The sequence below is a fragment of the Anas acuta genome, chromosome 1 (assembly GCF_963932015.1).
Source record: "Anas acuta chromosome 1, bAnaAcu1.1, whole genome shotgun sequence".
In the NCBI taxonomy this organism is placed as follows: Eukaryota; Metazoa; Chordata; class Aves; order Anseriformes; family Anatidae; genus Anas; species Anas acuta.
This window is the reverse complement of record NC_088979.1, coordinates 169,943,373-169,953,291: the sequence shown is the minus strand read 5'-3', so window position 1 is coordinate 169,953,291 and position 9,919 is coordinate 169,943,373. Positions and strand designations below refer to the sequence as shown.

Genomic DNA, 9,919 nt, shown 5'->3' with positions numbered 1-9,919 from the left:
GTACATTAGAAAAACAACTTGATAAGCATATTGATTAATGAGCACTTGGAACGGTTCAGTTAAAGACTTAATTCAGATTTGTTATAATTCTGATTACTATGAGCTCATAAATGCTCTCATAATCCATAGCTATAACCAAACTATTAGAAACACTGGGAATTAGCATAGTGAGACAGCAAATGAGCCTCTGGATCATGCTGACAACATGCTATGCACTAGTCATATTTTTTTTTCCTTTTTAAAACAATGATCATTGTGGGATTAAATGGGTCAAAATGATGAAGCAGCACAGGTTTGAAAGAATTTGCATTTCCCATGTCACACCAAATGGCTGGCTTTCAGAGTGTGCTATTTAACCAGTTTGCCTCCCTTTCCAGGTTTTAATCAGTTTCTAGATAGTTCTGCAAAAGTTTGGGGTTGAACCTTGTTGAACCTATTTCAGAAAGTTATGAATCTTCTGAGAGAATGTACAAAAAGACCAAAACTGAGGTAAAAATAAGACACACACACACACACACACAAAAGGATTAAAAAAAAAAAAAAAAAGTTATGCCACCTTTTAAAAAGCAGTAGTACTGAAGGAGTAATGAAGTAGTATTTCCATGTTACTACTTTCAATACTAGTTGAAAGTAGTAGCATTGAATCTACTAATCTTTCAATACTGTTACTTCCACCACTAAAACTGACCTAGATGAGGTTAAAATACAAGGCTGCAGATAGAAAGAAACACCTGATCTTCCTTCTCTTCATCTCCTAGAGAGGATCTGAAGCCTCCTGACCTGCACCCGCCTCCCACCTGCATTCAGGGCGTGCTGTTGAGGAGCCCATACAGAGAGAAGGCCTTCGGGGCCAACCAGCAGGCATGGGGATGTGGGGGCTCAGCTTTGGGACAGTGATGGTGCAGAGTGGAACAGACCAGAGAGACAAATTCAAAAACACAAATACTTGTCTGACTGGCGATGAGAGCTGGCCTTTCTCTGCTACCTCAGGTACAAGGTTTTTGCAACTTCACCTCCAAAGAGCATCTCAGCTGGAAACCCAGGTGCCAAAGATGCTCATTTAGAATGGATGACCCACAGCTCTTTTAGGTGTAGGACTCGCTCTCAGAGCCTGGGAGTTGGCAGACCTGGGCAAACGAGAGCTCCAGCTCTGCCGCTGTGACACCCACAGGTCAGGCTGCGTCCTGCTCAGGGGACTGACCCTCAGGAAAGCGTGCAGGTCCTGGAAAGATCCCACCGGCTGCTCTAAGTCAGCAGTCTGCTGAATCCAGCATATGGGTCAAAGTTGGCATGGCTTTCAGCGTAATTCTGTTAATTCCTTGGAGATTTGCAAAGCTTCATGAAAAACGCCGTGTTTTCCCAGTGGCCATCTGTTATGAGCACATAAGATTGCCTGTGCTCGTGGCTAGCAGGTCAGCTGCTGGAGGGGGTTTCTTATCATATCCCTTCAGCGATGGGATCAATCTTTACAAGTAGAATAGAATAGAATAGAATAGAATAGAATAGAATAGAATAGAATAGAATAGAATAGAATAGAATAGAATAGAATAGAATAGAATAGAATAGAATAGAATAGCTCAGTTGGAAGGGAACTACGAATGCCATCAAGACCAACTGCCTGACCACTTTAGGGCTAACCAAGAGTTAAAGCACACCATTGAGGGCATTGTCTAAATGCCCTCATCAACCACCTCTCTAGGAAGCCTGTTTGACCACCTTCACAGCAAAGAAATTTTTGTAACATCCAGTCTGAACCTCCCCTGACGCAGCTTTGTGCCACTCCCATGCGTTCTGTTGTCATTTACCAGGGAGCAGAGACCGGCACCTCCCTCTCCACTTCCCTTCCTCAGAAGGTTGTAGAGAGCACTGAGGTCGCCTCAGCTTTATTTTCTACAGACTAGACAACCCAAGCCTCCTCAGCTTCTCCTTGTAAGAAGCAAAAGTTCCTCTCAGATCACATCCAGATGTTCATTGCAGGCAAGGAAATACAGACCACATGGCAGTGGCTCTTCCAACTATCACACTTGACCAGGCTTTGCTCAAGTGTTGTATGAGAAGTTTTAAAAAGTGAGAAGCAGCGGCCACAGTTTCTCCCAACACACTGTGTGGGGGCTTTTCAGGAGACGTGACACAGGCACCTCCGTGCGCTCTCAGAAATGCACATGCCGAGATCAGAGCTGCTGTTGTTGCAGCTGCTGCCTCACACACACAGCACTTTGAAGCCTGTGTTTGAGCTTTTGGTTTGGGATTTGTCATAGGCCAACTTGGAACAAGGAGGGGAAGATGGCTCAAGGCTTGCATCTTGCCTTGCATAGGTGGAAAGATGAGGGTGAGGGCTAGAAATGCAGGTAAAGGAGGAGGAATGAAAAAATATGGAGTTCAGAGTGAGACACTCAGTTGCAGGAGATGTGGAAGAATAGGGAAGTAGACAGAGATACGGGGCTGGGATCCGGACAAGAGAAATTGAATTGCCATGTAAGTGGTCAGAGAAGCTGATACTGACCAATTTGTTTTGGGAAGCTTTTGTAGGCACTTAGAAGGATGCCTTGCAAAAAAAAGTGAACAGCTCAAGGTGCTGTTACTTTCTGTTAACCTGGAATTCTTCTAGAATGCCTGGCTGGAGACTTGCATCCAGGCACTATAGAGGCGATGAGTATGCCATTCAGTGTTATTCAGATAGCTGTATCAATCCTATCAGGGTTAATGATAACATGAATTTAGAAAAGCCTCTGGTGGGTTTCTGTAGTTGCTCTTATTCCCTAGAGACAGAACTTCATCCATGCAAAACCCACTTGGGTAAGACTGCAATGAAAGGATATTTTATGGCAGCACAAACCCTTCTGTAAGTCACTCTTTCAACAATGATTAGACAACTCTTTTCCTAGTGTATTGCCTAAGTCTTCTGTATGCATGGAAAACCTTTTGCTAGTTGTCAAATGACTGTTTCTAAGGCTCTAAGGATCTGTTACATTTGGAATAAACCTACAACTTGCTTAACCTTGTTCTTTCTGTGCCCTAAGGCCTCAGGGCTGCTGGAGGCACGATGTAAAAACGCCTTGCCAGGAGCACGTTCACACTGGGGAGCCATGGCAGGAGACAAGGCTCTTGGTGGCATTGTGAGGAGAAGCATATGTGCCTCCTCTGTTCAGCAGCACCTATTGGAAGGCACTGTTGGATGGGTTCCCAGCATTAATTTGCAATAATCACAATCATTTACATTCAGGCCTTAATTAATGAATATCTGGATGTGTATGGGATGGGGTGATGTGGAGAGGATATGCAGGGTCTATTTCTGCCCCTTTTCATTCTGGTAAAACTCTGCTCATGACTCACTGCTCATTACTGTCTCCTGGCAATGTATGAAGAAAGAGATGTACAGCAGAACAAAATGTTTCTTACTCTGATTATTTGCTTCTTTTTAACATCCCAGTACCTCCCTTACCACAGCCTGGTAAATGGGTTCCTTACAATTTTAAATCCTCAAAGTGTTTTTGTAAGGAAATGTTTGAGCATACGACTACCTCAAGGTTATTTGGGTTTTATCAAGTTATTGTCTCAGTGCTAAATGGTTGTTGGAGGGATAAGGGGGTAGAAAGTCCTTTTCTGTGGGATATGCCATCCCAACCTGGCTGCTGGAGCTGTTTAAAATCTCTGACCTGGTAACCACTGAAGCCCATCTATATCTCCGTGTGCTGTCGTGCATGGCTGCTGCTTCCAAATGCAGGACAGGTCTGCCAGCGGCATTCTTCCCACTGCATGGGAGTCCTAAGGACCTCCTCCAGCTCTATTTGCTGGCCCAGTTGAACAGCACAGGGTGCTGAAGGCATCTCAGCAGCATGGGCACAATGGAGGAAAGGTGACCTGAGCTTGGGGCAGGCAATCTCCCAAGGGAGAAGCATCGATGGGCCTATGGATACACCTCAAATGTTGGTTGAGCTGGGTTAGGGGGAAGAGTGCTGGGAAGTGCTGGGACGATAGCTGGATACGTGCAAAAAATACAAGGTTGGCATCTGGTCTGACTAACAGAAACACACTAAAATTATCCTAGGGAAGAAGCATTTCAAGTTACTCATTTACAGCTGGCACACATTTTATATCTGACAGTAGGACAAAGCACTGTAAAAATACCCTTAAGAATGTGAATCTCTGCTCTGATTTGCACTTAAAAGGCAACATCTGATTAGTGTCTGTGTTTTATTAGCAGAAAACTGAGAGGATGAAAGCTTCTCAGATATTACCTTTATTGTACCAAATACTTTTCAGAGTATACTGTGGAGGAAAATGTCACATTTCATTAAAGTGGATCATTCATATACCACAAAGGACTTGGCAGCGGTTTATAGACCCAGTGGTAATTTTCAGTGTTGCCCATTTTTTAGTCTTGAAGATCATTTTAAAAATGCTTCCGATGACCTCAGACTAGATCAACTGGTGCTCACTGGTCTGTGTGTTGATGTGTGCTGTTGTGCACCAGCTGTGGGGCTGCTTTAGGTATAAGCAGCTCAGTTGCTGTGTCAGCAGTTATCACACAGTTCAATTTTAATAGGCTTGGTTACACAGCACATTCCCAGACCTTCCAGCTGTGCCTCATGAAAATGTATGCTGACACTCATTCTGGTCTCAGCATAACCCCTGCTTTGGTGTTACTTTACTAGTATTTTATTATTATTATTATTATTATTATTCTACTTACAAGTAATCTCAGTGTTTCAGATATATGAAATGTCAGATATGTTGAGGATAATATCCCATCACTGCAAGTTTTCGCCTCTATTAGTTGTTTCTGTGTGCTTCATTTAATCTGTTTGCTACCCATTAGAAAGGCTAGCAAAACATTTGGTTCTTGAAGAGTTGAGTGCTTCATTTTATCTGATGCAACTGAATCAGCAGGGCAATAATTTACAACAAAGAACTTTTTTGGCAGTCTTGGGCTTTTTTTTCATGGATTGTCTTTGAACAGATTGTAATTTTCTTGAATTTATTAATTATTCAAAATGTTAATGACTTTGGGGGATTGATTATGAGCAATTTTATGTGAGTATTTGGTATTCAGTATACAACTTCTAGGGCCATTACTTCGTTGTGTAGGTAGATAAAGGAGCATCGTTTTTTCTGTATTGTTGACAAAAGATGCTGAAAAATGTCATGAGAATTTTGCTCAGAAGATAAGAGCTTGGGAAAACACAAGAAAAAAGATCAGAACATTTACCCCTAAAATCCTGGCAGATAAAGTGTTTTCCTAACAATAATTTCTGAAGTAAGGGTTATTGTCAAATCTCTTTTGTTTACATATAGGATGTTCATTTCTCAAGATAACTCACACACAAAGCAATTGGGTGTGTGCATGTAGTCCTCATGAGGGTGTAATACAGCTTAGGTCACAGTTGCCTTGTGCTTTGGTGAGAGGTATGTTTCTCCAAACAATATATTCTGCCATTGCTGTCAGTCTGCAAATTTATCTCAAGGTTACTGTGAAGGTGAAGGTGACTGGATGCAGTTTCTAGTTCTGAAGAGTGCTGTCAGATGCTTGTGCACTTTGCTGGTCTCTGAACATTTGCTTTCTAATTCTATTGAAGCACAAAAGGCTTTAATTCACAGTTAATGAGCATTTTGTGGGATAACAACATCAGTTCTTGAACAGCAAGTGGCTTGAAGCAGGTGTTCAACAAATTAACTTTTAAAGATATTTGAATACTTAATTAGGAAATATTTGGTGATGCTTCCTTCAATCTGCTCTTGCCTACTTTTGCTTTAAGGGGGAGAGGAGAGAGGGAAAGCAGTTGCTGTGAGGTAGAAGTACGTACTTCTTGCATCATTTAAATATAGATCTGATTTTTGAGTTAAAAATTCAGTGTTAAAAAATCACGTTTTAATTGCTGTATATATTTACTATATATTTAATTCCCATACTCTTGACATTTTGGCCAGTCTGGGAAGCAGCTGTGTGAGTGGCTGCTGCTGGCTGGAGCTTTCCCCCTGTACCAGACAGGAATCTCTACAAGCTCTGCACCTCCTCGGTGTAACTTTTCATTGCTTTGACTAGCAGGTCTACTGATGAATTTCCTTAAAAAGCAGACTGCTACCCAGATCTTAGAGTAATGTGATGTGTGCTGAGGCTCTCTGTAGCTGTTGAGGTGAATGAAGAGCACTTACATTTCTTCTGGCTCTGCACAAGCAAAGCTAAATGAAGGGTGCAGGCGCTGCAGAGGACTGCCGGCTTAGCACAGGAAAGAGTCACGGCACAGCCTGTGGGAGCATGTGAGAGCTCCCATCTGCAGTTCTTTCCCAGTCATGCTCAGGATGTTTTTTTTCCACTAAATGTCCAGTTGTTGCTTTATTTCTTTTCCCACAACCTTCCACCATCTGGCTTGTATTTAAAAGACACAGTTTAGTTCAACACATTAAATTTCAGCTATGCAGGCTGCAATAGCTTCTGCTCTCCAGGAACTGGTAAAGCATCATGTGTCAGCTCTCAGAGAAAGACAAGGGTTAGTTGGTTAGAAAATGAGCAGAGAAGCAAAAGCTATACACCTTAAGGTTGATAGAAGTTAATCCATTTTAAACTCCTTACATCATTTAAGCCTCTTGGGACAGGGATTTGTCTTTAAGTCCCTGTAAAATATCATGTCATATCCATTCTGCTCTATAAAAAAATGAGTAAAACCCATAAAATTCCTCAGTCATGCTAGAAATCTATGGGACACCTACATTTGGTTTGCGTTGAAACCCCAGTAAACCTGATCTGGTTCTTCACAGTAGACACTGAAGTGAAAATTCATCGTTAGTTAGCAGTGCTCTGGCACTTCCCTAGCTGTACTTCAGAAATAGGCTGAACTGGGTATGCTTTATGGAAAAAAAAAAAAAAAAAAAAAAAAAAGGAATTGGTATAATTGTGTTCAAGATTATGATTTCCAATTTAGAGTATCTGTATGTGAGCTAAGGGCATGCTGCAGGTGCTTGACTGCATGTTTCTGCAGCAGAGCTGCTCAGTCACTCAGCTGTGGCAATCCGTGACCACACACGGGACCCCCAATTTCCCCTGGGGTGGCAGGGGAAGCCAGGTCTGATAATCTGGAGCACCTCACATGAGGTGCATTTGATGTCTATGTTTGGGACAAATTAATCCATGATTAGGTATATGAGTTCCCACTGTAGGCAGGGGACATTTTTTCGGTGCAGCTGGGAGAAAGGCCAGAGAACAATTTGGTCACCCTGAAGTAGACCCCTAGGTGCTTGGGCTGTTTTTTCTTGTCTCACCATCAGCCTTTCTAAAAGCTGGTCAGAACCACTCCTTTGGATGCCTGGGCCATGCTGCACCTGGCAGGATGGTCACGAGTCCATCTGTGTGGTGCAGAAAGCATCTTCCAGCCCCTCGGGTCTGTTGTATTCACCGAGGCTCTCCGGTTGACAGCTGTCTAGCTACATGCCACAGAGGGGTTACTGCATCTCAAACATCACTTTTTCAAACATCACTATTGCAACACACATTTTTCTGTGTGTGGTCTTCCTTCCTGACAAAGAGCAAGGTAAGTGAGCAAGAATGTGCAAGAATGTGTACAAGTATAAGCACGTACTTGTGAATATAGCATACAAATACTATAAGGAAAAATGCAGTTTCTGTTGCCATTAAAGCTGTCTAATAATTTCCATTTCCTTTTTACAGATGCCTCTGAAGCTGAGGTTTATATGAGTTAAATCTTTGTTTGCAAATTCTGCAACAGACTCTACTGCTTTGACTTCCTGTGCTGTAAAATCCTGCTTCTTCTGTGCACATACTTCTGGGCCAACTGGAGGTCAACAGATACTTCCTAAGAAAGCTCTTGATGGCTTTTCTTTTCTTTTCTTCCCCTGACATATAAAGTTCTCTCTCTCTGAACATTACAGAAAAAGCGCAGTAACAGGAAAGGTACAAGGAAAATGGAACTGTAGATTTAAAGGTAAAAGCCAGGAGTAATCTCTCTCTATTGTGATACAGGGTACACACAGCTGTCTGGCTGGCTGAGTTTTGGAATGCACTGAAATATAAGCAGAGGCTTGTTCTTTGTCTTTCACTTTTAACTTGACAAGATCCTCAAATGTATTTTTATAGTTTCCTTCCTGGTATGCTCCCAGAGATAAGTACTTGCTTGAAGTAAATGGCAGGCCTGCACTAGCTGGAAGAAAGCTTCTCCTTACACTCTGTAATAGAAGCAACAGAATTTGCTCCTGATTCCTTTGTTGAGCCACCAGAGATCATAAAAAGAAAAGCCAAAGGATAATGCATTTCTAACTGGTGCACTCCTGGCTACCCTGTGTATGGTATGAAGAAATTTAAAAGCTCGTACGCAGTGCAATACTCAATCATACACTTGATCATGAGCTCTAATAAAGAAAGGAGGATTACAAGCTCTTCTTTGTCTCACATGGGAAAATACTTTCTGTTTCATTTATTATACTGCGTTTTCCTGCATAGATATTCCTAATACAGGTCTGCCATGTTCCTGCATTCCCTTTCATATTCACATCATTAAAAAAAAGCAAAAAGAAAAACAAACAAACAAACAAACAAAAACAGACCTTTTCTGATATATTTAAGAATTATTCTTGCAACAGCAACACTTTGCAAAGCAGTTTACTATTTTATTTAGCCCAGGGAATTTAGGGGGAATTAGCTCAAATGGTAGAGCGCTCGCTTAGCATGCGAGAGGTAGCGGGATCGATGCCCGCATTCTCCATTTTGCACTGTGAGTTGGCTGAAGGGAAGGAGCCAGAGGGTTGAGGTCAATGGGATGGAGCCGAGTTGGAGTCCTGTGTCTAGTGGAGTCTCTCAAGGGTCGGTACTGGGACCAGTGTTGTTTAATATATTCATCGATGACTTGGATGAGGGAATGGGCTGTGCTGTCAGCAAGTTTGCTGATGACACTAAACTGGGAGGAGTGGCTGACATGCCTGAAGGCTGTGCTGGATGGCTGAAGGACCTTGATAGGCTAGAGAAACTTAATGAAATATAACCAGGGCAAGTGTAGACTCCTGCATCTGGGCAAGAACAACCCCGGACACCAGGACAGGCTGGAGACTGCCCTGCTGGAGAGCAGTGAAGGGGAGAGGGACCTGGGGATCCTGTCCTAGTGGACAGCAGGGTGACCATGAGCCAGCACTGTGCCCTTGTGGCCAAGAAGGCCAATGGCAGCCTGGGGGTGGTTAGTAGGTCAAGAGAGGTTCTCCTGCCTTCTGCTCTGCCCTGGTGAGATTGCATTTAGAATATTGTGTCCAGTTCTGGGCCCTTCAGTTCAAGAAGGACAGGGAACTGCTTGAGAGAGTCCAGCGCAGAGCCACGAGGATGATTCAGGGAGTGGAGCATCTCCCTTATGAGGAAAGGCTGAGGGAGATGTGTCTCCTTAGCTTGGAGGAGACTGAGGGGTGACCTTATTAATGATTATAATATGTAAAGTAGCTTGGGAACAGCGCCCTACCATGACTCCTAAAGAGGGCAAATAGGTGGCTGAAGGCTGTGAGGCAGCTGCTTCTGCTGGGAGCACTGGGAGGGAGATGTGGCGAGGGATGGCTCCTCTCTCATGCGGGCATGTAGACTCCAGCAGCCCTGTGAGATGCCACTCCTGGATCAGCTGGGCTCTCTGGGTCTTTGACACTGTAAAAACAAATAAAGGAGCAGACTTGCTCATACATACTCAGGGGTTATAGGTGCTAAATGACCCAACTCAATAGCCAAGGGGGACAAAGTCCACTAAAATCAATGAGAAGACTAAAAAAAAGGTAGGAGAGAAACTGCTTTAAACAGAACCTTTTATTACCATCAACTAAAAGTTAGCATGAAGACTACTTCCCTTTGACTTACACAGCAGTATTTGTGTAGTATAATAAGAGAGAGGCAGGAAGCTGGAAACAAAACCAACACTGGAGTTAGAGGAAGGTAAATAAA

At 43.0% G+C, this 9,919-nt stretch overlaps 1 non-coding gene across 1 annotated transcript; it reads left to right on the top strand.

Annotated features, from left to right (window-relative positions):
- Positions 1 to 8,641: 8,641 nt before the first annotated feature.
- Positions 8,642 to 8,714, top strand: TRNAA-AGC (transfer RNA alanine (anticodon AGC)). The gene has a single exon. It is a non-coding gene; the product is annotated as a tRNA-Ala (tRNA).
- Positions 8,715 to 9,919: the final 1,205 nt, after the last annotated feature.